At 42.8% G+C, this 19446-nt stretch overlaps 48 non-coding genes and 2 pseudogenes across 48 annotated transcripts; all 50 read right to left on the bottom strand.

Annotated features, from left to right (window-relative positions):
- Position 1: 1 nt before the first annotated feature.
- LOC145853964 (5S ribosomal RNA) lies at positions 2-120 on the bottom strand. Its single transcript, XR_014374849.1, has one exon. It is a non-coding gene; the product is annotated as a 5S ribosomal RNA (ribosomal RNA).
- Positions 121-529: 409 nt separating this feature from the next.
- LOC145852758 (uncharacterized) lies at positions 530-649 on the bottom strand (annotated as a pseudogene).
- A 140-nt stretch (positions 650-789) lies between these two features.
- Positions 790-908, bottom strand: LOC145850741 (5S ribosomal RNA). Its single transcript, XR_014372589.1, has one exon. It is a non-coding gene; the product is annotated as a 5S ribosomal RNA (ribosomal RNA).
- Positions 909-1047: 139 nt separating this feature from the next.
- On the bottom strand, positions 1048-1166 carry LOC145850631 (5S ribosomal RNA). The gene has a single exon (XR_014372479.1). It is a non-coding gene; the product is annotated as a 5S ribosomal RNA (ribosomal RNA).
- Positions 1167-1305: 139 nt separating this feature from the next.
- On the bottom strand, positions 1306-1424 carry LOC145882375 (5S ribosomal RNA). Its single transcript, XR_014393942.1, has one exon. It is a non-coding gene; the product is annotated as a 5S ribosomal RNA (ribosomal RNA).
- A 425-nt stretch (positions 1425-1849) lies between these two features.
- Positions 1850-1956, bottom strand: LOC145853649 (uncharacterized; annotated as a pseudogene).
- Positions 1957-2366: 410 nt separating this feature from the next.
- Positions 2367-2485, bottom strand: LOC145853963 (5S ribosomal RNA). Its single transcript, XR_014374848.1, has one exon. It is a non-coding gene; the product is annotated as a 5S ribosomal RNA (ribosomal RNA).
- A 409-nt stretch (positions 2486-2894) lies between these two features.
- On the bottom strand, positions 2895-3013 carry LOC145887667 (5S ribosomal RNA). Its single transcript, XR_014399258.1, has one exon. It is a non-coding gene; the product is annotated as a 5S ribosomal RNA (ribosomal RNA).
- A 139-nt stretch (positions 3014-3152) lies between these two features.
- On the bottom strand, positions 3153-3271 carry LOC145882793 (5S ribosomal RNA). Its single transcript, XR_014394361.1, has one exon. It is a non-coding gene; the product is annotated as a 5S ribosomal RNA (ribosomal RNA).
- A 139-nt stretch (positions 3272-3410) lies between these two features.
- Positions 3411-3529, bottom strand: LOC145853962 (5S ribosomal RNA). Its single transcript, XR_014374847.1, has one exon. It is a non-coding gene; the product is annotated as a 5S ribosomal RNA (ribosomal RNA).
- Positions 3530-3938: 409 nt separating this feature from the next.
- Positions 3939-4057, bottom strand: LOC145852286 (5S ribosomal RNA). The gene has a single exon (XR_014374140.1). It is a non-coding gene; the product is annotated as a 5S ribosomal RNA (ribosomal RNA).
- A 408-nt stretch (positions 4058-4465) lies between these two features.
- On the bottom strand, positions 4466-4584 carry LOC145887559 (5S ribosomal RNA). The gene has a single exon (XR_014399150.1). It is a non-coding gene; the product is annotated as a 5S ribosomal RNA (ribosomal RNA).
- A 139-nt stretch (positions 4585-4723) lies between these two features.
- Positions 4724-4842, bottom strand: LOC145853961 (5S ribosomal RNA). Its single transcript, XR_014374846.1, has one exon. It is a non-coding gene; the product is annotated as a 5S ribosomal RNA (ribosomal RNA).
- A 409-nt stretch (positions 4843-5251) lies between these two features.
- LOC145882374 (5S ribosomal RNA) lies at positions 5252-5370 on the bottom strand. Its single transcript, XR_014393941.1, has one exon. It is a non-coding gene; the product is annotated as a 5S ribosomal RNA (ribosomal RNA).
- A 409-nt stretch (positions 5371-5779) lies between these two features.
- Positions 5780-5898, bottom strand: LOC145885003 (5S ribosomal RNA). Its single transcript, XR_014396583.1, has one exon. It is a non-coding gene; the product is annotated as a 5S ribosomal RNA (ribosomal RNA).
- A 409-nt stretch (positions 5899-6307) lies between these two features.
- On the bottom strand, positions 6308-6426 carry LOC145887448 (5S ribosomal RNA). The gene has a single exon (XR_014399039.1). It is a non-coding gene; the product is annotated as a 5S ribosomal RNA (ribosomal RNA).
- A 139-nt stretch (positions 6427-6565) lies between these two features.
- LOC145850826 (5S ribosomal RNA) lies at positions 6566-6684 on the bottom strand. The gene has a single exon (XR_014372674.1). It is a non-coding gene; the product is annotated as a 5S ribosomal RNA (ribosomal RNA).
- A 139-nt stretch (positions 6685-6823) lies between these two features.
- On the bottom strand, positions 6824-6942 carry LOC145853960 (5S ribosomal RNA). Its single transcript, XR_014374845.1, has one exon. It is a non-coding gene; the product is annotated as a 5S ribosomal RNA (ribosomal RNA).
- A 409-nt stretch (positions 6943-7351) lies between these two features.
- LOC145887339 (5S ribosomal RNA) lies at positions 7352-7470 on the bottom strand. Its single transcript, XR_014398930.1, has one exon. It is a non-coding gene; the product is annotated as a 5S ribosomal RNA (ribosomal RNA).
- A 139-nt stretch (positions 7471-7609) lies between these two features.
- Positions 7610-7728, bottom strand: LOC145886502 (5S ribosomal RNA). The gene has a single exon (XR_014398087.1). It is a non-coding gene; the product is annotated as a 5S ribosomal RNA (ribosomal RNA).
- A 409-nt stretch (positions 7729-8137) lies between these two features.
- Positions 8138-8256, bottom strand: LOC145885096 (5S ribosomal RNA). Its single transcript, XR_014396676.1, has one exon. It is a non-coding gene; the product is annotated as a 5S ribosomal RNA (ribosomal RNA).
- Positions 8257-8665: 409 nt separating this feature from the next.
- Positions 8666-8784, bottom strand: LOC145887230 (5S ribosomal RNA). The gene has a single exon (XR_014398819.1). It is a non-coding gene; the product is annotated as a 5S ribosomal RNA (ribosomal RNA).
- Positions 8785-8923: 139 nt separating this feature from the next.
- Positions 8924-9042, bottom strand: LOC145886501 (5S ribosomal RNA). Its single transcript, XR_014398086.1, has one exon. It is a non-coding gene; the product is annotated as a 5S ribosomal RNA (ribosomal RNA).
- A 139-nt stretch (positions 9043-9181) lies between these two features.
- Positions 9182-9300, bottom strand: LOC145853958 (5S ribosomal RNA). Its single transcript, XR_014374843.1, has one exon. It is a non-coding gene; the product is annotated as a 5S ribosomal RNA (ribosomal RNA).
- Positions 9301-9709: 409 nt separating this feature from the next.
- On the bottom strand, positions 9710-9828 carry LOC145882921 (5S ribosomal RNA). The gene has a single exon (XR_014394493.1). It is a non-coding gene; the product is annotated as a 5S ribosomal RNA (ribosomal RNA).
- Positions 9829-9967: 139 nt separating this feature from the next.
- Positions 9968-10086, bottom strand: LOC145881891 (5S ribosomal RNA). The gene has a single exon (XR_014393459.1). It is a non-coding gene; the product is annotated as a 5S ribosomal RNA (ribosomal RNA).
- Positions 10087-10225: 139 nt separating this feature from the next.
- LOC145853957 (5S ribosomal RNA) lies at positions 10226-10344 on the bottom strand. The gene has a single exon (XR_014374842.1). It is a non-coding gene; the product is annotated as a 5S ribosomal RNA (ribosomal RNA).
- Positions 10345-10753: 409 nt separating this feature from the next.
- Positions 10754-10872, bottom strand: LOC145885912 (5S ribosomal RNA). Its single transcript, XR_014397496.1, has one exon. It is a non-coding gene; the product is annotated as a 5S ribosomal RNA (ribosomal RNA).
- A 409-nt stretch (positions 10873-11281) lies between these two features.
- Positions 11282-11400, bottom strand: LOC145884370 (5S ribosomal RNA). The gene has a single exon (XR_014395948.1). It is a non-coding gene; the product is annotated as a 5S ribosomal RNA (ribosomal RNA).
- Positions 11401-11809: 409 nt separating this feature from the next.
- LOC145882920 (5S ribosomal RNA) lies at positions 11810-11928 on the bottom strand. The gene has a single exon (XR_014394492.1). It is a non-coding gene; the product is annotated as a 5S ribosomal RNA (ribosomal RNA).
- A 139-nt stretch (positions 11929-12067) lies between these two features.
- Positions 12068-12186, bottom strand: LOC145882730 (5S ribosomal RNA). The gene has a single exon (XR_014394298.1). It is a non-coding gene; the product is annotated as a 5S ribosomal RNA (ribosomal RNA).
- A 139-nt stretch (positions 12187-12325) lies between these two features.
- Positions 12326-12444, bottom strand: LOC145885399 (5S ribosomal RNA). The gene has a single exon (XR_014396980.1). It is a non-coding gene; the product is annotated as a 5S ribosomal RNA (ribosomal RNA).
- A 409-nt stretch (positions 12445-12853) lies between these two features.
- On the bottom strand, positions 12854-12972 carry LOC145885911 (5S ribosomal RNA). Its single transcript, XR_014397495.1, has one exon. It is a non-coding gene; the product is annotated as a 5S ribosomal RNA (ribosomal RNA).
- Positions 12973-13381: 409 nt separating this feature from the next.
- On the bottom strand, positions 13382-13500 carry LOC145887119 (5S ribosomal RNA). The gene has a single exon (XR_014398706.1). It is a non-coding gene; the product is annotated as a 5S ribosomal RNA (ribosomal RNA).
- A 139-nt stretch (positions 13501-13639) lies between these two features.
- LOC145885126 (5S ribosomal RNA) lies at positions 13640-13758 on the bottom strand. The gene has a single exon (XR_014396706.1). It is a non-coding gene; the product is annotated as a 5S ribosomal RNA (ribosomal RNA).
- A 139-nt stretch (positions 13759-13897) lies between these two features.
- On the bottom strand, positions 13898-14016 carry LOC145886214 (5S ribosomal RNA). Its single transcript, XR_014397798.1, has one exon. It is a non-coding gene; the product is annotated as a 5S ribosomal RNA (ribosomal RNA).
- A 409-nt stretch (positions 14017-14425) lies between these two features.
- Positions 14426-14544, bottom strand: LOC145887009 (5S ribosomal RNA). The gene has a single exon (XR_014398596.1). It is a non-coding gene; the product is annotated as a 5S ribosomal RNA (ribosomal RNA).
- A 409-nt stretch (positions 14545-14953) lies between these two features.
- LOC145886898 (5S ribosomal RNA) lies at positions 14954-15072 on the bottom strand. Its single transcript, XR_014398485.1, has one exon. It is a non-coding gene; the product is annotated as a 5S ribosomal RNA (ribosomal RNA).
- Positions 15073-15211: 139 nt separating this feature from the next.
- On the bottom strand, positions 15212-15330 carry LOC145853956 (5S ribosomal RNA). The gene has a single exon (XR_014374841.1). It is a non-coding gene; the product is annotated as a 5S ribosomal RNA (ribosomal RNA).
- Positions 15331-15469: 139 nt separating this feature from the next.
- Positions 15470-15588, bottom strand: LOC145886213 (5S ribosomal RNA). Its single transcript, XR_014397797.1, has one exon. It is a non-coding gene; the product is annotated as a 5S ribosomal RNA (ribosomal RNA).
- A 139-nt stretch (positions 15589-15727) lies between these two features.
- LOC145854730 (5S ribosomal RNA) lies at positions 15728-15846 on the bottom strand. Its single transcript, XR_014375614.1, has one exon. It is a non-coding gene; the product is annotated as a 5S ribosomal RNA (ribosomal RNA).
- Positions 15847-16255: 409 nt separating this feature from the next.
- LOC145853955 (5S ribosomal RNA) lies at positions 16256-16374 on the bottom strand. Its single transcript, XR_014374840.1, has one exon. It is a non-coding gene; the product is annotated as a 5S ribosomal RNA (ribosomal RNA).
- A 139-nt stretch (positions 16375-16513) lies between these two features.
- Positions 16514-16632, bottom strand: LOC145886787 (5S ribosomal RNA). Its single transcript, XR_014398373.1, has one exon. It is a non-coding gene; the product is annotated as a 5S ribosomal RNA (ribosomal RNA).
- A 139-nt stretch (positions 16633-16771) lies between these two features.
- LOC145853954 (5S ribosomal RNA) lies at positions 16772-16890 on the bottom strand. The gene has a single exon (XR_014374839.1). It is a non-coding gene; the product is annotated as a 5S ribosomal RNA (ribosomal RNA).
- A 139-nt stretch (positions 16891-17029) lies between these two features.
- Positions 17030-17148, bottom strand: LOC145886212 (5S ribosomal RNA). The gene has a single exon (XR_014397796.1). It is a non-coding gene; the product is annotated as a 5S ribosomal RNA (ribosomal RNA).
- A 139-nt stretch (positions 17149-17287) lies between these two features.
- On the bottom strand, positions 17288-17406 carry LOC145854618 (5S ribosomal RNA). Its single transcript, XR_014375503.1, has one exon. It is a non-coding gene; the product is annotated as a 5S ribosomal RNA (ribosomal RNA).
- Positions 17407-17815: 409 nt separating this feature from the next.
- On the bottom strand, positions 17816-17934 carry LOC145853952 (5S ribosomal RNA). Its single transcript, XR_014374837.1, has one exon. It is a non-coding gene; the product is annotated as a 5S ribosomal RNA (ribosomal RNA).
- A 139-nt stretch (positions 17935-18073) lies between these two features.
- LOC145853951 (5S ribosomal RNA) lies at positions 18074-18192 on the bottom strand. The gene has a single exon (XR_014374836.1). It is a non-coding gene; the product is annotated as a 5S ribosomal RNA (ribosomal RNA).
- Positions 18193-18601: 409 nt separating this feature from the next.
- On the bottom strand, positions 18602-18720 carry LOC145882373 (5S ribosomal RNA). The gene has a single exon (XR_014393940.1). It is a non-coding gene; the product is annotated as a 5S ribosomal RNA (ribosomal RNA).
- A 409-nt stretch (positions 18721-19129) lies between these two features.
- Positions 19130-19248, bottom strand: LOC145852148 (5S ribosomal RNA). The gene has a single exon (XR_014374002.1). It is a non-coding gene; the product is annotated as a 5S ribosomal RNA (ribosomal RNA).
- Between the last annotated feature and the right edge of the window lie 198 nt (positions 19249-19446).

Below are 19446 nucleotides of genomic sequence, written 5' to 3'. Positions count from 1 at the left end.
ATGCTTACAGCACCTGGTATTCCCAGGCGGTCTCCCATCCAAGTACTAACCAGGCCCGACCCTGCTTAGCTTCCGAGATCAGACGAGATCGGGCGTACCCAGGCTGGTATGGCCGTAAGCGAGAAACAATCTCTTGCTACAACATATATAGTCAAAGTGAGTGTGATAAACAGACATTGCATTTTCACCAATTAGATAAGCAGCTTGAACTTTGTGTCACTGAAAAAGTAGAAGAAATTACAAACACTGTTCCCATCACTTTTTAGCACAGGTAGTTGGATAAAATACAAACTTTATTTCCTTTCATCATTTGAACAGGGCAAAGGAGCACAAAGCACACACAAGCTGCATTCATCAACAATATTCTTGTTTGTCTTATAAATACAAGGCAGATGCTAATTGAAAACACAAGGAAATTTGATCCTATTAAAAAGGCAGGAAGCTGCATTTAGTCAATTCATCATTAAATGCTTACTACAAGGCAGTGTTGCTGATGAAATAGTGCAGGGGCACACCCTCGTGGACAAAATGCTTACAGCACCTGGTATTCCCAGGCGGTCTCCCATCCAAGTACTAACCAGGCCAGACCCTGCTTAGCTTCCGAGATCAGACGAGATCGGGCAGTACCCAGGCTGATATGGCCGTAAGCGAGAAGCAATCTCTTGCTACAACATATTATAGTCAAAGTGAGTCTGATAAAACAGATATTTAGTCAATTCATCATTAAATGCTTAATACAAGGCAGTGTTGCTGATGAAATAGTGCAAGAGCACCCCCTCGTGGACAAAATGCTTACAGCACCTGGTATTCCCAGGCGGTCTCCCATCCAAGTACTAACCAGGCCCGACCCTGCTTAGCTTCCGAGATCAGACGAGATCGGGCGTACCCAGGATGGTATGGCCGTAAGCGAGAAACAATCTCTTGCTACAACATATATAGTCAAAGTGAGTCTGATAAAACAGATATTTAGTCAATTCATCATTAAATGCTTAATACAAGGCAGTGTTGCTGATGAAATAGTGCAAGAGCACCCCCTCGTGGACAAAATGCTTACAGCACCTGGTATTCCCAGGCGGTCTCCCATCCAAGTACTAACCAGGCCCGACCCTGCTTAGCTTCCGAGATCAGACGAGATCGGGCGTACCCAGGATGGTATGGCCGTAAGCGAGAAACAATCTCTTGCTACAACATATATAGTCAAAGTGAGTCTGATAAAACAGATATTTAGTCAATTCATCATTAAATGCTTAATACAAGGCAGTGTTGCTGATGAAATAGTGCAAGAGCACCCCCTCGTGGACAAAATGCTTACAGCACCTGGTATTCCCAGGCGGTCTCCCATCCAAGTACTAACCAGGCCCGACCCTGCTTCGCTTCCGAGATCAGACGAGATCGGGCGTACCCAGGCTGGTATGGCCGTAAGCGAGAAACAATCTCTTGCTACAACATATATAGTCAAAGTGAGTGTGATAAACAGACATTGCATTTTCACCAATTAGATAAGCAGCTTGAACTTTGTGTCACTGAAAAAGTAGAAGAAATTACAAACACTGTTCCCATCACTTTTTAGCACAGGTAGTTGGATAAAATACAAACTTTATTTCCTTTCATCATTTGAACAGGGCAAAGGAGCACAAAGCACACACAAGCTGCATTCAGCAACAATATTCTTGTTTGTCTTATAAATACAAGGCAGATGCTAATTGAAAACACAAGGAAATTTGATCCTATTAAAAAGGCAGGAAGCTGCATTTAGTCAATTCATCATTTAGTCAATTCATCATTAAATGCTTACTACAAGGCAGTGTTGCTGATGAAATAGTGCAGGGGCACACCCTCGTGGACAAAATGCTTACAGCACCTGGTATTCCCATCCAAGTACTAACCAGGACCGACCCTGCTTCGCTTCCGAAATCAGACGAGATCGGGCGTACCCAGGCTGGTATGGCCGTATGCAGAGAAACAATCTCTTGCTACAACATATATAGTCAAAGTGAGTGTGATAAACAGACATTGCATCTTCACCAATTAGATAAGCAGCTTGAACTTTGTGTCACTGAAAAAGTAGAAGTAATTACAAACACTGTTCCCATCACTTTTTAGCACAGGTAGTTGGATAAAATACAAACTTTATTTCCTTTCATCATTTGAACAGGGCAAAGGAGCACAAAGCACACACAAGCTGCATTCAGCAACAATATTCTTGTTTGTCTTATAAATACAAGGCAGATGCTAATTGAAAACACAAGGAAATTTGATCCTATTAAAAAGGCAGGAAGCTGCATTTAGTCAATTCATCATTAAATGCTTACTACAAGGCAGTGTTGCTGATGAAATAGTGCAGGGGCACACCCTCGTGGACAAAATGCTTACAGCACCTGGTATTCCCAGGCGGTCTCCCATCCAAGTACTAACCAGGCCCGACCCTGCTTAGCTTCCGAGATCAGACGAGATCGGGCGTACCCAGGCTGGTATGGCCGTAAGCGAGAAACAATCTCTTGCTACAACATATATAGTCAAAGTGAGTGTGATAAACAGACATTGCATTTTCACCAATTAGATAAGCAGCTTGAACTTTGTGTCACTGAAAAAGTAGAAGAAATTACAAACACTGTTCCCATCACTTTTTAGCACAGGTAGTTGGATAAAATACAAACTTTATTTCCTTTCATCATTTGAACAGGGCAAAGGAGCACAAAGCACACACAAGCTGCATTCAGCAACAATATTCTTGTTTGTCTTATAAATACAAGGCAGATGCTAATTGAAAACACAAGGAAATTTGATCCTATTAAAAAGGCAGGAAGCTGCATTTAGTCAATTCATCATTAAATGCTTACTACAAGGCAGTGTTGCTGATGAAATAGTGCAGGGGCACACCCTCGTGGACAAAATGCTTACAGCACCTGGTATTCCCAGGCGGTCTCCCATCCAAGTACTAACCAGGCCCGACCCTGCTTAGCTTCCGAGATCAGACGAGATCGGGCGTACCCAGGATGGTATGGCCGTAAGCGAGAAACAATCTCTTGCTACAACATATATAGTCAAAGTGAGTCTGATAAAACAGATATTTAGTCAATTCATCATTAAATGCTTAATACAAGGCAGTGTTGCTGATGAAATAGTGCAAGAGCACCCCCTCGTGGACAAAATGCTTACAGCACCTGGTATTCCCAGGCGGTCTCCCATCCAAGTACTAACCAGGCCCGACCCTGCTTTGCTTCCGAGATCAGACGAGATCGGGCGTACCCAGGCTGGTATGGCCGTAAGCGAGAAACAATCTCTTGCTACAACATATATAGTCAAAGTGAGTCTGATAAAACAGATATTTAGTCAATTCATCATTAAATGCTTAATACAAGGCAGTGTTGCTGATGAAATAGTGCAAGAGCACCCCCTCGTGGACAAAATGCTTACAGCACCTGGTATTCCCAGGCGGTCTCCCATCCAAGTACTAACCAGGCCCGACCCTGCTTAGCTTCCGAGATCAGACGAGATCGGGCGTACCCAGGCTGGTATGGCCGTAAGCGAGAAACAATCTCTTGCTACAACATATATAGTCAAAATGAGTCTGATAAACAGACATTGCATTTTCACCAATTAGATAAGCAGCTTGAACTTTGTGTCACTGAAAAAGTAGAAGAAATTATAAACACTGTTCCCATCACTTTTTAGCACAGGTAGTTGGATAAAATACAAACTTTATTTCCTTCCATCATTTGAACAGGGCAAAGGAGCACAAAGCACACACAAGCTGCATTCAGCAACAATATTCTTGTTTGTCTTATAAATACAAGGCAGATGCTAATTGAAAACACAAGGAAATTTGATCCTATTAAAAAGGCAGGAAGCTGCATTTAGTCAATTTATCATTAAATGCTTACTACAAGGCAGTGTTGCTGATGAAATAGTGCAGGGGCACACCCTCGTGGACAAAATGCTTACAGCACCTGGTATTCCCAGGCGGTCTCCCATCCAAGTACAAACCAGGCCCGACCCTGCTTCGCTTCCGAAATCAGACGAGATCGGGCGTACCCAGGCTGGTATGGCCGTATGCGAGAAACAATCTATTGCTACAACATATATAGTCAAAGTGAGTGTGATAAACAGACATTGCATTTTCACCAATTAGATAAGCAGCTTGAACTTTGTGTCACTGAAAAAGTAGAAGAAATTACAAACACTGTTCCCATCACTTTTTAGCACAGGTAGTTGGATAAATACAAACTTTATTTCCTTTCATCATTTGAACAGGGCAAAGGAGCACAAAGCACACACAAGCTGCATTCAGCAACAATATTCTTGTTTGTCTTATAAATACAAGGCAGATGCTAATTGAAAACACAAGGAAATTTGATCCTATTAAAAAGGCAGGAAGCTGCATTTAGTCAATTCATCATTAAATGCTTACTACAAGGCAGTGTTGCTGATGAAATAGTGCAGGGGCACACCCTCGTGGACAAAATGCTTACAGCACCTGGTATTCCCAGGCGGTCTCCCATCCAAGTACTAACCAGGCCCGACCCTGCTTAGCTTCCGAGATCAGACGAGATCGGGCGTACCCAGGATGGTATGGCCGTAAGCGAGAAACAATCTCTTGCTACAACATATATAGTCAAAGTGAGTCTGATAAAACAGATATTTAGTCAATTCATCATTAAATGCTTAATACAAGGCAGTGTTGCTGATGAAATAGTGCAAGAGCACCCCCTCGTGGACAAAATGCTTACAGCACCTGGTATTCCCAGGCGGTCTCCCATCCAAGTACTAACCAGGCCCGACCCTGCTTAGCTTCCGAGATCAGACGAGATCGGGCGTACCCAGGCTGGTATGGCCGTAAGCGAGAAAAAATCTCTTGCTACAACATATATAGTCAAAATGAGTCTGATAAACAGACATTGCATTTTCACCAATTAGATAAGCAGCTTGAACTTTGTGTCACTGAAAAAGTAGAAGAAATTATAAACACTGTTCCCATCACTTTTTAGCACAGGTAGTTGGATAAAATACAAACTTTATTTCCTTTCATCATTTGAACAGGGCAAAGGAGCACAAAGCACACACAAGCTGCATTCAGCAACAATATTCTTGTTTGTCTTATAAATACAAGGCAGATGCTAATTGAAAACACAAGGAAATTTGATCCTATTAAAAAGGCAGGAAGCTGCATTTAGTCAATTCATCATTAAATGCTTACTACAAGGCAGTGTTGCTGATGAAATAGTGCAGGGGCACACCCTCGTGGACAAAATGCTTACAGCACCTGGTATTCCCAGGCGGTCTCCCATCCAAGTACTAACCAGGCCCGACCCTGCTTCGCTTCCGAGATCAGACGAGATCGGGCGTACCCAGGCTGGTATGGCCGTAAGCGAGAAACAATCTCTTGCTACAACATATATAGTCAAAGTGAGTGTGATAAACAGACATTGAACTTTCACCAATTAGATAAGCAGCTTGAACTTTGTGTCACTGAAAAAGTAGAAGAAATTACAAACACTGTTCCCATCACTTTTTAGCACAGGTAGTTGGATAAAATACAAACTTTATTTCCTTTCATCATTTGAACAGGGCAAAGGAGCACAAAGCACACACAAGCTGCATTCAGCAACAATATTCTTGTTTGTCTTATAAATACAAGGCAGATGCTAATTGAAAACACAAGGAAATTTGATCCTATTAAAAAGGCAGGAAGCTGCATTTAGTCAATTCATCATTAAATGCTTACTACAAGGCAGTGTTGCTGATGAAATAGTGCAGGGGCACACCCTCGTGGACAAAATGCTTACAGCACCTGGTATTCCCAGGCGGTCTCCCATCCAAGTACTAACCAGGCCCGACCCTGCTTAGCTTCCGAGATCAGACGAGATCGGGCGTACCGAGGCTGGTATGGCCGTAAGCGAGAAACAATCTCTTGCTACAACATATATAGTCAAAGTGAGTGTGATAAACAGACATTGCATTTTCACCAATTAGATAAGCAGCTTGAACTTTGTGTCACTGAAAAAGTAGAAGAAATTACAAACACTGTTCCCATCACTTTTTAGCACAGGTAGTTGGATAAAATACAAACTTTATTTCCTTTCATCATTTGAACAGGGCAAAGGAGCACAAAGCACACACAAGCTGCATTCAGCAACAATATTCTTGTTTGTCTTATAAATACAAGGCAGATGCTAATTGAAAACACAAGGAAATTTGATCCTATTAAAAAGGCAGGAAGCTGCATTTAGTCAATTCATCATTAAATGCTTACTACAAGGCAGTGTTGCTGATGAAATAGTGCAGGGGCACACCCTCGTGGACAAAATGCTTACAGCACCTGGTATTCCCAGGCGGTCTCCCATCCAAGTACTAACCAGGCCCGACCCTGCTTAGCTTCCGAGATCAGACGAGATCGGGCGTACCCAGGATGGTATGGCCGTAAGCGAGAAAAAATCTCTTGCTACAACATATATAGTCAAAGTGAGTCTGATAAAACAGATATTTAGTCAATTCATCATTAAATGCTTAATACAAGGCAGTGTTGCTGATGAAATAGTGCAAGAGCACCCCCTCGTGGACAAAATGCTTACAGCACCTGGTATTCCCAGGCGGTCTCCCATCCAAGTACTAACCAGGCCAGACCCTGCTTTGCTTCCGAGATCAGACGAGATCGGGCGTACCCAGGCTGGTATGGCCGTAAGCGAGAAACAATCTCTTGCTACAACATATATAGTCAAAGTGAGTCTGATAAAACAGATATTTAGTCAATTCATCATTAAATGCTTAATACAAGGCAGTGTTGCTGATGAAATAGTGCAAGAGCACCCCCTCGTGGACAAAATGCTTACAGCACCTGGTATTCCCAGGCGGTCTCCCATCCAAGTACTAACCAGGCCCGACCCTGCTTAGCTTCCGAGATCAGACGAGATCGGGCGTACCCAGGCTGGTATGGCCGTAAGCGAGAAACAATCTCTTGCTACAACATATATAGTCAAAGTGAGTGTGATAAACAGACATTGCATTTTCACCAATTAGATAAGCAGCTTGAACTTTGTGTCACTGAAAAAGTAGAAGAAATTACAAACACTGTTCCCATCACTTTTTAGCACAGGTAGTTGGATAAAATACAAACTTTATTTCCTTTCATCATTTGAACAGGGCAAAGGAGCACAAAGCACACACAAGCTGCATTCAGCAACAATATTCTTGTTTGTCTTATAAATACAAGGCAGATGCTAATTGAAAACACAAGGAAATTTGATCCTATTAAAAAGGCAGGAAGCTGCATTTAGTCAATTCATCATTAAATGCTTACTACAAGGCAGTGTTGCTGATGAAATAGTGCAGAGGCACACCCTCGTGGACAAAATGCTTACAGCACCTGGTATTCCCAGGCGGTCTCCCATCCAAGTACTAACCAGGCCCGACCCTGCTTAGCTTCCGAGATCAGACGAGATCGGGCGTACCCAGGATGGTATGGCCGTAAGCGAGAAGCAATCTCTTGCTACAACATATATAGTCAAAGTGAGTCTGATAAAACAGATATTTAGTCAATTCATCATTAAATGCTTAATACAAGGCAGTGTTGCTGATGAAATAGTGCAAGAGCACCCCCTCGTGGACAAAATGCTTACAGCACCTGGTATTCCCAGGCGGTCTCACATCCAAGTACTAACCAGGCCCGACCCTGCTTAGCTTCCGAGATCAGACGAGATCGGGCGTACCCAGGCTGGTATGGCCGTAAGCGAGAAACAATCTCTTGCTACAACATATATAGTCAAAGTGAGTGTGATAAACAGACATTGCATTTTCACCAATTAGATAAGCAGCTTGAACTTTGTGTCACTGAAAAAGTAGAAGAAATTACAAACACTGTTCCCATCACTTTTTAGCACAGGTAGTTGGATAAAATACAAACTTTATTTCCTTTCATCATTTGAACAGGGCAAAGGAGCACAAAGCACACACAAGCTGCATTCAGCAACAATATTCTTGTTTGTCTTATAAATACAAGGCAGATGCTAATTGAAAACACAAGGAAATTTGATCCTATTAAAAAGGCAGGAAGCTGCATTTAGTCAATTCATCATTAAATGCTTACTACAAGGCAGTGTTGCTGATGAAATAGTGCAGGGGCACACCCTCGTGGACAAAATACTTACAGCACCTGGTATTCCCAGGCGGTCTCCCATCCAAGTACTAACCAGGCCCGACCCTGCTTCGCTTCCGAGATCAGACGAGATCGGGCGTACCCAGGCTGGTATGGCCGTAAGCGAGAAACAATCTCTTGCTACAACATATATAGTCAAAGTGAGTGTGATAAACAGACATTGCATTTTCACCAATTAGATAAGCAGCTTGAACTTTGTGTCACTGAAAAAGTAGAAGAAATTACAAACACTGTTCCCATCACTTTTTAGCACAGGTAGTTGGATAAAATACAAACTTTATTTCCTTTCATCATTTGAACAGGGCAAAGGAGCACAAAGCACACACAAGCTGCATTCAGCAACAATATTCTTGTTTGTCTTATAAATACAAGGCAGATGCTAATTGAAAACACAAGGAAATTTGATCCTATTAAAAAGGCAGGAAGCTGCATTTAGTCAATTCATCATTAAATGCTTACTACAAGGCAGTGTTGCTGATGAAATAGTGCAGAGGCACACCCTCGTGGACAAAATGCTTACAGCACCTGGTATTCCCAGGCGGTCTCCCATCCAAGTACTAACCAGGCCCGACCCTGCTTAGCTTCCGAGATCAGACGAGATCGGGCGTACCCAGGATGGTATGGCCGTAAGCGAGAAGCAATCTCTTGCTACAACATATATAGTCAAAGTGAGTCTGATAAAACAGATATTTAGTCAATTCATCATTAAATGCTTAATACAAGGCAGTGTTGCTGATGAAATAGTGCAAGAGCACCCCCTCGTGGACAAAATGCTTACAGCACCTGGTATTCCCAGGCGGTCTCACATCCAAGTACTAACCAGGCCCGACCCTGCTTAGCTTCCGAGATCAGACGAGATCGGGCGTACCCAGGCTGGTATGGCCGTAAGCGAGAAACAATCTCTTGCTACAACATATATAGTCAAAGTGAGTCTGATAAAACAGATATTTAGTCAATTCATCATTAAATGCTTAATACAAGGCAGTGTTGCTGATGAAATAGTGCAAGAGCACCCCCTCGTGGACAAAATGCTTACAGCACCTGGTATTCCCAGGCGGTCTCCCATCCAAGTACTAACCAGGCCCGACCCTGCTTAGCTTCCGAGATCAGACGAGATCGGGCGTACCCAGGCTGGTATGGCCGTAAGCGAGAAACAATCTCTTGCTACAACATATATAGTCAAAATGAGTCTGATAAACAGACATTGCATTTTCACCAATTAGATAAGCAGCTTGAACTTTGTGTCACTGAAAAAGTAGAAGAAATTATAAACACTGTTCCCATCACTTTTTAGCACAGGTAGTTGGATAAAATACAAACTTTATTTCCTTTCATCATTTGAACAGGGCAAAGGAGCACAAAGCACTCACAAGCTGCATTCAGCAACAATATTCTTGTTTGTCTTATAAATACAAGGCAGATGCTAATTGAAAACACAAGGAAATTTGATCCTATTAAAAAGGCAGGAAGCTGCATTTAGTCAATTCATCATTAAATGCTTACTACAAGGCAGTGTTGCTGATGAAATAGTGCAGGGGCACACCCTCGTGGACAAAATGTTTACAGCACCTGGTATTCCCAGGCGGTCTCCCATCCAAGTACTAACCAGGCCCGACCCTGCTTCGCTTCCGAGATCAGACGAGATCGGGCGTACCCAGGATGGTATGGCCGTAAGCAAGAAACAATCTCTTGCTACAACATATATAGTCAAAGTGAGTCTGATAAAACAGATATTTAGTCAATTCATCATTAAATGCTTAATACAAGGCAGTGTTGCTGATGAAATAGTGCAAGAGCACCCCCTCGTGGACAAAATGCTTACAGCACCTGGTATTCCCAGGCGGTCTCCCATCCAAGTACTAACCAGGCCCGACCCTGCTTAGCTTCCGAGGTCAGACGAGATCGGGCGTACCCAGGCTGGTATGGCCGTAAGCGAGAAACAATCTCTTGCTACAACATATATAGTCAAAGTGAGTCTGATAAAACAGATATTTAGTCAATTCATCATTAAATGCTTAATACAAGGCAGTGTTGCTGATGAAATAGTGCAAGAGCACCCCCTCGTGGACAAAATGCTTACAGCACCTGGTATTCCCAGGCGGTCTCCCATCCAAGTACTAACCAGGCCCGACCCTGCTTAGCTTCCGAGATCAGACGAGATCGGGCGTACCCAGGCTGGTATGGCCGTAAGCGAGAAACAATCTCTTGCTACAACATATATAGTCAAAATGAGTCTGATAAACAGACATTGCATTTTCACCAATTAGATAAGCAGCTTGAACTTTGTGTCACTGAAAAAGTAGAAGAAATTATAAACACTGTTCCCATCACTTTTTAGCACAGGTAGTTGGATAAAATACAAACTTTATTTCCTTTCATCATTTGAACAGGGCAAAGGAGCACAAAGCACACACAAGCTGCATTCAGCAACAATATTCTTGTTTGTCTTATAAATACAAGGCAGATGCTAATTGAAAACACAAGGAAATTTGATCCTATTAAAAAGGCAGGAAGCTGCATTTAGTCAATTCATCATTAAATGCTTACTACAAGGCAGTGTTGCTGATGAAATAGTGCAGGGGCACACCCTCGTGGACAAAATGTTTACAGCACCTGGTATTCCCAGGCGGTCTCCCATCCAAGTACTAACCAGGCCCGACCCTGCTTCGCTTCCGAGATCAGACGAGATCGGGCGTACCCAGGCTGGTATGGCCGTAAGCGAGAAACAATCTCTTGCTACAACATATATAGTCAAAGTGAGTGTGATAAACAGACATTGCATTTTCACCAATTAGATAAGCAGCTTGAACTTTGTGTCACTGAAAAAGTAGAAGAAATTATAAACACTGTTCCCATCACTTTTTAGCACAGGTAGTTGGATAAAATACAAACTTTATTTCCTTTCATCATTTGAACAGGGCAAAGGAGCACAAAGCACACACAAGCTGCATTCAGCAACAATATTCTTGTTTGTCTTATAAATACAAGGCAGATGCTAATTGAAAACACAAGGAAATTTGATCCTATTAAAAAGGCAGGAAGCTGCATTTAGTCAATTCATCATTAAATGCTTACTACAAGGCAGTGTTGCAGATGAAATAGTGCAGGGGCACACCCTCGTGGACAAAATGCTTACAGCACCTGGTATTCCCAGGCGGTCTCCCATCCAAGTACTAACCAGGCCCGACCCTGCTTCGCTTCCGAGATCAAACGAGATCGGGCGTACCCAGGCTGGTATGGCCGTAAGCGAGAAACAATCTCTTGCTACAACATATATAGTCAAAGTGAGTGTGATAAACAGACATTGCATTTTCACCAATTAGATAAGCAGCTTGAACTTTGTGTCACTGAAAAAGTAGAAGAAATTACAAACACTGTTCCCATCACTTTTTAGCACAGGTAGTTGGATAAAATACAAACTTTATTTCCTTTCATCATTTGAACAGGGCAAAGGAGCACAAAGCACACACAAGCTGCATTCAGCAACAATATTCTTGTTTGTCTTATAAATACAAGGCAGATGCTAATTGAAAACACAAGGAAATTTGATCCTATTAAAAAGGCAGGAAGCTGCATTTAGTCAATTCATCATTAAATGCTTACTACAAGGCAGTGTTGCTGATGAAATAGTGCAGGGGCACACCCTCGTGGACAAAATGTTTACAGCACCTGGTATTCCCAGGCGGTCTCCCATCCAAGTACTAACCAGGCCCGACCCTGCTTCGCTTCCGAGATCAGACGAGATCGGGCGTACCCAGGATGGTATGGCCGTAAGCGAGAAACAATCTCTTGCTACAACATATATAGTCAAAGTGAGTCTGATAAAACAGATATTTAGTCAATTCATCATTAAATGCTTAATACAAGGCAGTGTTGCTGATGAAATAGTGCAAGAGCACCCCCTCGTGGACAAAATGCTTACAGCACCTGGTATTCCCAGGCGGTCTCCCATCCAAGTACTAACCAGGCCCGACCCTGCTTAGCTTCCGAGATCAGACGAGATCGGGAGTACCCAGGCTGGTATTGCCGTAAGCGAGAAACAATCTCTTGCTACAACATATATAGTCAAAGTGAGTCTGATAAAACAGATATTTAGTCAATTCATCATTAAATGCTTAATACAAGGCAGTGTTGCTGATGAAATAGTGTAAGAGCACCCCCTCGTGGACAAAATGCTTACAGCACCTGGTATTCCCAGGCGGTCTCCCATCCAAGTACTAACCAGGCCCGACCCTGCTTAGTTTCCGAGATCAGACGAGATCGGGCGTACCCAGGCTGGTATGGCCGTAAGCGAGAAACAATCTCTTGCTACAACATATATAGTCAAAATGAGTCTGATAAACAGACATTGCATTTTCACCAATTAGATAAGCAGCTTGAACTTTGTGTCACTGAAAAAGTAGAAGAAATTATAAACACTGTTCCCATCACTTTTTAGCACAGGTAGTTGGATAAAATACAAACTTTATTTCCTTTCATCATTTGAACAGGGCAAAGGAGCACAAAGGACACACAAGCTGCATTCAGCAACAATATTCTTGTTTGTCTTATAAATACAAGGCAGATGCTAATTGAAAACACAAGGAAATTTGATCCTATTAAAAAGGCAGGAAGCTGCATTTAGTCAATTCATCATTAAATGCTTACTACAAGGCAGTGTTGCTGATGAAATAGTGCAGGGGCACACCCTCGTGGACAAAATGTTTACAGCACCTGGTATTCCCAGGCGGTCTCCCATCCAAGTACTAACCAGGCCCGACCCTGCTTCGCTTCCGAGATCAGACGAGATCGGGCGTACCCAGGCTGGTATGGCCGTAAGCGAGAAACAATCTCTTGCTACAACATATATAGTCAAAGTAAGTGTGATAAACAGACATTGCATTTTCACCAATTAGATAAGCAGCTTGAACTTTGTGTCACTGAAAAAGTAGAAGAAATTATAAACACTGTTCCCATCACTTTTTAGCACAGGTAGTTGGATAAAATACAAACTTTATTTCCTTTCATCATTTGAACAGGGCAAAGGAGCACAAAGCACACACAAGCTGCATTCAGCAACAATATTCTTGTTTGTCTTATAAATACAAGGCAGATGCTAATTGAAAACACAAGGAAATTTGATCCTATTAAAAAGGCAGGAAGCTGCATTTAGTCAATTCATCATTAAATGCTTACTACAAGGCAGTGTTGCTGATGAAATAGTGCAGAGGCACACCCTCGTGGACAAAATGCTTACAGCACCTGGTATTCCCAGGCGGTCTCCCATCCAAGTACTAACCAGGCCCGACCCTGCTTAGCTTCCGAGATCAGACGAGATCGGGCGTACCCAGGATGGTATGGCCGTAAGCGAGAAACAATCTCTTGCTACAACATATATAGTCAAAGTGAGTCTGATAAAACAGATATTTAGTCAATTCATCATTAAACGCTTAATACAAGGCAGTGTTGCTGATGAAATAGTGCAAGAGCACCCCCTCGTGGACAAAATGCTTACAGCACCTGGTATTCCCAGGAAGTCTCCCATTCAAGTACTAACCAGGCCCGACCCTGCTTAGCTTCCGAGATCAGACGAGATCGGGCGTACCCAGGCTGGTATGGCCGTAAGCGAGAAACAATCTCTTGCTACAACATATATAGTCAAAGTGAGTCTGATAAAACAGATATTTAGTCAATTCATCATTAAATGCTTAATACAAGGCAGTGTTGCTGATGAAATAGTGCAAGAGCACCCCCTCGTGGACAAAATGCTTACAGCACCTGGTATTCCCAGGCGGTCTCCCATCCAAGTACTAACAAGGCCCGACCCTGCTTAGCTTCCGAGATCAGACGAGATCGGGCGTACCCAGGCTGGTATGGCCGTAAGCGAGAAACAATCTCTTGCTACAACATATATAGTCAAAATGAGTCTGATAAACAGACATTGCATTTTCACCAATTAGATAAGCAGCTTGAACTTTGTGTCACTGAAAAAGTAGAAGAAATTATAAACACTGTTCCCATCACTTTTTAGCACAGGTAGTTGGATAAAATACAAACTTTATTTCCTTTCATCATTTGAACAGGGCAAAGGAGCACAAAGCACACACAAGCTGCATTCAGCAACAATATTCTTGTTTGTCTTATAAATACAAGGCAGATGCTAATTGAAAACACAAGGAAATTTGATCCTATTAAAAAGGCAGGAAGCTGCATTTAGTCAATTCATCATTAAATGCTTACTACAAGGCAGTGTTGCTGATGAAATAGTGCAGAGGCACACCCTCGTGGACAAAATGCTTACAGCACCTGGTATTCCCAGGCGGTCTCCCATCCAAGTACTAACCAGGCCCGACCCTGCTTAGCTTCCGAGATCAGACGAGATCGGGCGTACCCAGGATGGTATGGCCGTAAGCGAGAAACAATCTCTTGCTACAACATATATAGTCAAAGTGAGTGTGATAAACAGACATTGCATTTTCACCAATTAGATAAGCAGCTTGAACTTTGTGTCACTGAAAAAGTAGAAGAAATTACAAACACTGTTCCCATCACTTTTTAGCACAGGTAGTTGGATAAAATACAAACTTTATTTCCTTTCATCATTTGAACAGGGCAAAGGAGCACAAAGCACACACAAGCTGCATTCAGCAACAATATTCTTGTTTGTCTTATAAATACAAGGCAGATGCTAATTGAAAACACAAGGAAATTTGATCCTATTAAAAAGGCAGGAAGCTGCATTTAGTCAATTCATCATTAAATGCTCACTACAAGGCAGTGTTGCTGATGAAATAGTGCAGGGGCACACCCTCGTGGACAAAATGCTTACAGCACCTGGTATTCCCAGGCGGTCTCCCATCCAAGTACTAACCAGGCCCGACCCTGCTTAGCTTCCGAGATCAGACGAGATCGGGCGTACCCAGGATGGTATGGCCGTAAGCGAGAAACAATCTCTTGCTACAACATATATAGTCAAAGTGAGTCTGATAAAACAGATATTTAGTCAATTCATCATTAAATGCTTAATACAAGGCAGTGTTGCTGATGAAATAGTGCAAGAGCACCCCCTCGTGGACAAAATGCTTACAGCACCTGGTATTCCCAGGCGGTCTCCCATCCAAGTACTAACCAGGCCCGACCCTGCTTAGCTTCCGAGATCAGACGAGATCGGGCGTACCCAGGCTGGTATGGCCGTAAGCGAGAAACAATCTCTTGCTACAACATATATAGTCAAAGTGAGTCTGATAAAACAGATATTTAGTCAATTCATCATTAAATGCTTAATACAAGGCAGTGTTGCTGATGAAATAGTGCAAGAGCACCCCCTCGTGGACAAAATGCTTACAGCACCTGGTATTCCCAGGCGGTCTCCCATCCAAGTACTAACAAGGCCCGACCCTGCTTAGCTTCCGAGATCAGACGAGATCGGGCGTACCCAGGCTGGTATGGCCGTAAGCGAGAAACAATCTCTTGCTACAACATATATAGTCAAAGTGAGTCTGATAAAACAGATATTTAGTCAATTCATCATTAAATGCTTAATACAAGGCAGTGTTGCTGATGAAATAGTGCAAGAGCACCCCCTCGTGGACAAAATGCTTACAGCACCTGGTATTCCCAGGCGGTCTCCCATCCAAGTACTAACCAGGCCCGACCCTGCTTAGCTTCCGAGATCAGACGAGATCGGGCGTACCCAGGGTGGTATGGCCGTAAGCGAGAAACAATCTCTTGCTACAACATATATAGTCAAAGTGAGTGTGATAAACAGACATTGCATTTTCACCAATTAGATAAGCAGCTTGAACTTTGTGTCACTGAAAAAGTAGAAGAAATTACAAACACTGTTCCCATCACTTTTTAGCACAGGTAGTTGGATAAAATACAAACTTTATTTCCTTTCATCATTTGAACAGGGCAAAGGAGCACAAAGCACACACAAGCTGCATTCAGCAACAATATTCTTGTTTGTCTTATAAATACAAGGCAGATGCTAATTGAAAACACAAGGAAATTTGATCCTATTAAAAAGGAAGGAAGCTGCATTTAGTCAATTCATCATTAAATGCTCACTACAAGGCAGTGTTGCTGATGAAATAGTGCAGGGGCACACCCTCGTGGACAAAATGCTTACAGCACCTGGTATTCCCAGGCGGTCTCCCATCCAAGTACTAACCAGGCCCGACCCTGCTTAGCTTCCGAGATCAGACGAGATCGGGCGTACCCAGGCTGGTATGGCCGTAAGCGAGAAACAATCTCTTGCTACAACATATATAGTCAAAGTGAGTCTGATAAAACAGATATTTAGTCAATTCATCATTAAATGCTTAATACAAGGCAGTGTTGCTGATGAAATAGTGCAAGAGCACCCCCTCGTGGACAAAATGCTTACAGCACCTGGTATTCCCAGGCGGTCTCCCATCCAAGTACTAACCAGGCCCGACCCTGCTTAGCTTCCGAGATCAGACGAGATCGGGCGTACCCAGGATGGTATGGCCGTAAGCGAGAAACAATCTCTTGCTACAACATATATAGTCAAAGTGAGTCTGATAAAACAGATATTTAGTCAATTCATCATTAAATGCTTAATACAAGGCAGTGTTGCTGATGAAATAGTGCAAGAGCACCCCCTCGTGGACAAAATGCTTACAGCACCTGGTATTCCCAGGCGGTCTCCCATCCAAGTACTAACCAGGCCCGACCCTGCTTAGCTTCCGAGATCAGACGAGATCGGGCGTACCCAGGCTGGTATGGCCGTAAGCGAGAAACAATCTCTTGCTACAACATATATAGTCAAAGTGAGTCTGATAAAACAGATATTTAGTCAATTCATCATTAAATGCTTAATACAAGGCAGTGTTGCTGATGAAATAGTGCAAGAGCACCCCCTCGTGGACAAAATGCTTACAGCACCTGGTATTCCCAGGCGGTCTCCCATCCAAGTACTAACAAGGCCCGACCCTGCTTAGCTTCCGAGATCAGACGAGATCGGGCGTACCCAGGCTGGTATGGCCGTAAGCGAGAAACAATCTCTTGCTACAACATATATAGTCAAAGTGAGTCTGATAAAACAGATATTTAGTCAATTCATCATTAAATGCTTAATACAAGGCAGTGTTGCTGATGAAATAGTGCAAGAGCACCCCCTCGTGGACAAAATGCTTACAGCACCTGGTATTCCCAGGCGGTCTCCCATCCAAGTACTAACCAGGCCCGACCCTGCTTAGCTTCCGAGATCAGACGAGATCGGGCGTACCCAGGGTGGTATGGCCGTAAGCGAGAAACAATCTCTTGCTACAACATATATAGTCAAAGTGAGTGTGATAAACAGACATTGCATTTTCACCAATTAGATAAGCAGCTTGAACTTTGTGTCACTGAAAAAGTAGAAGAAATTACAAACACTGTTCCCATCACTTTTTAGCACAGGTAGTTGGATAAAATACAAACTTTATTTCCTTTCATCATTTGAACAGGGCAAAGGAGCACAAAGCACACACAAGCTGCATTCAGCAACAATATTCTTGTTTGTCTTATAAATACAAGGCAGATGCTAATTGAAAACACAAGGAAATTTGATCCTATTAAAAAGGCAGGAAGCTGCATTTAGTCAATTCATCATTAAATGCTCACTACAAGGCAGTGTTGCTGATGAAATAGTGCAGGGGCACACCCTCGTGGACAAAATGCTTACAGCACCTGGTATTCCCAGGCGGTCTCCCATCCAAGTACTAACCAGGCCCGACCCTGCTTAGCTTCCGAGATCAGACGAGATCGGGCGTACCCAGGCTGGTATGGCCGTAAGCGAGAAACAATCTCTTGCTACAACATATATAGTCAAAGTGAGTCTGATAAAACAGATATTTAGTCAATTCATCATTAAATGCTTAATACAAGGCAGTGTTGCTGATGAAATAGTGCAAGAGCACCCCCTCGTGGACAAAATGCTTACAGCACCTGGTATTCCCAGGCGGTCTCCCATCCAAGTACTAACCAGGCCCGACCCTGCTTAGCTTCCGAGATCAGACGAGATCGGGCGTACCCAGGCTGGTATGGCCGTAAGCGAGAAACAATCTCTTGCTACAACATATATAGTCAAAATGAGTCTTATAAACAGACATTGCATTTTCACCAATTAGATAAGCAGCTTGAACTTTGTGTCACTGAAAAAGTAGAAGAAATTATAAACACTGTTCCCATCACTTTTTAGCACAGGTAGTTGGATAAAATACAAACTTTATTTCCTTTCATCATTTGAACAGGGCAAAGGAGCACAAAGCACACACAAGCTGCATTCAGCAACAATATTCTTGTTTGTCTTATAAATACAAGGCAGATGCTAATTGAAAACACAAGGAAATTTGATCCTATTAAAAAGGCAGGAAGCTGCATTTAGTCAATTCATCATTAAATGCTTACTACAAGGCAGTGTTGCTGATGAAATAGTGCAGGGGCACACCCTCGTGGACAAAATGCTTACAGCACCTGGTATTCCCAGGCGGTCTCCCATCCAAGTACTAACCAGGCCCGACCCTGCTTCGCTTCCGAGATCAGACGAGATCGGGCGTACCCAGGCTGGTATGGCCGTAAGCGAGAAACAATCTCTTGCTACAACATATATAGTCAAAGTGAGTGTGATAAACAGACATTGCATTTTCACCAATTAGATAAGCAGCTTGAACTTTGTGTCACTGAAAAAGTAGAAGAAATTATAAACACTGTTCCCATCACTTTTTAGCACAGGTAGTTGGATAAAATACAAACTTTATTTCCTTTCATCATTTGAACAGGGCAAAGGAGCACAAAGCACACACAAGCTGCATTCAGCAACAATATTCTTGTTTGTCTTATAAATACAAGGCAGATGCTAATTGAAAACACAAGGAAATTTGATCCTATTAAAAAGGCAGGAAGCTGCATTTAGTCAATTCATCATTAAATGCTTACTACAAGGCAGTGTTGCTGATGAAATAGTGCAGGGGCACACCCTCGTGGACAAAATGCTTACAGCACCTGGTATTCCCAGGCGGTCTTCCATCCAAGTACTAACAAGGCCCGACCCTGCTTCGCTTCCGAGATCAGACGAGATCGGGAGTACCCAGGCTGGTATGGCCGTAAGCGAGAAACAATCTCTTGCTACAACATATATAGTCAAAGTGAGTGTGATAAACAGACATTGCATTTTCACCAATTAGATAAGCAGCTTGAACTTTGTGTCACTGAAAAAGTAGAAGAAATTACAAACACTGTTCCCATCACTTTTTAGCACAGGTAGTTGGATAAAATACAAACTTTATTTCCTTTCATCATTTGAACAG

The sequence above is a fragment of the Salmo salar genome, chromosome 08 (genome assembly GCF_965601325.2).
Source record: "Salmo salar chromosome 08, fSalSal1, whole genome shotgun sequence".
NCBI classification, from domain to species: Eukaryota; Metazoa; Chordata; class Actinopteri; order Salmoniformes; family Salmonidae; genus Salmo; species Salmo salar.
Note: the sequence above shows the minus strand (reverse complement) of the source record. Positions and strands in the feature narration are given on the sequence as shown.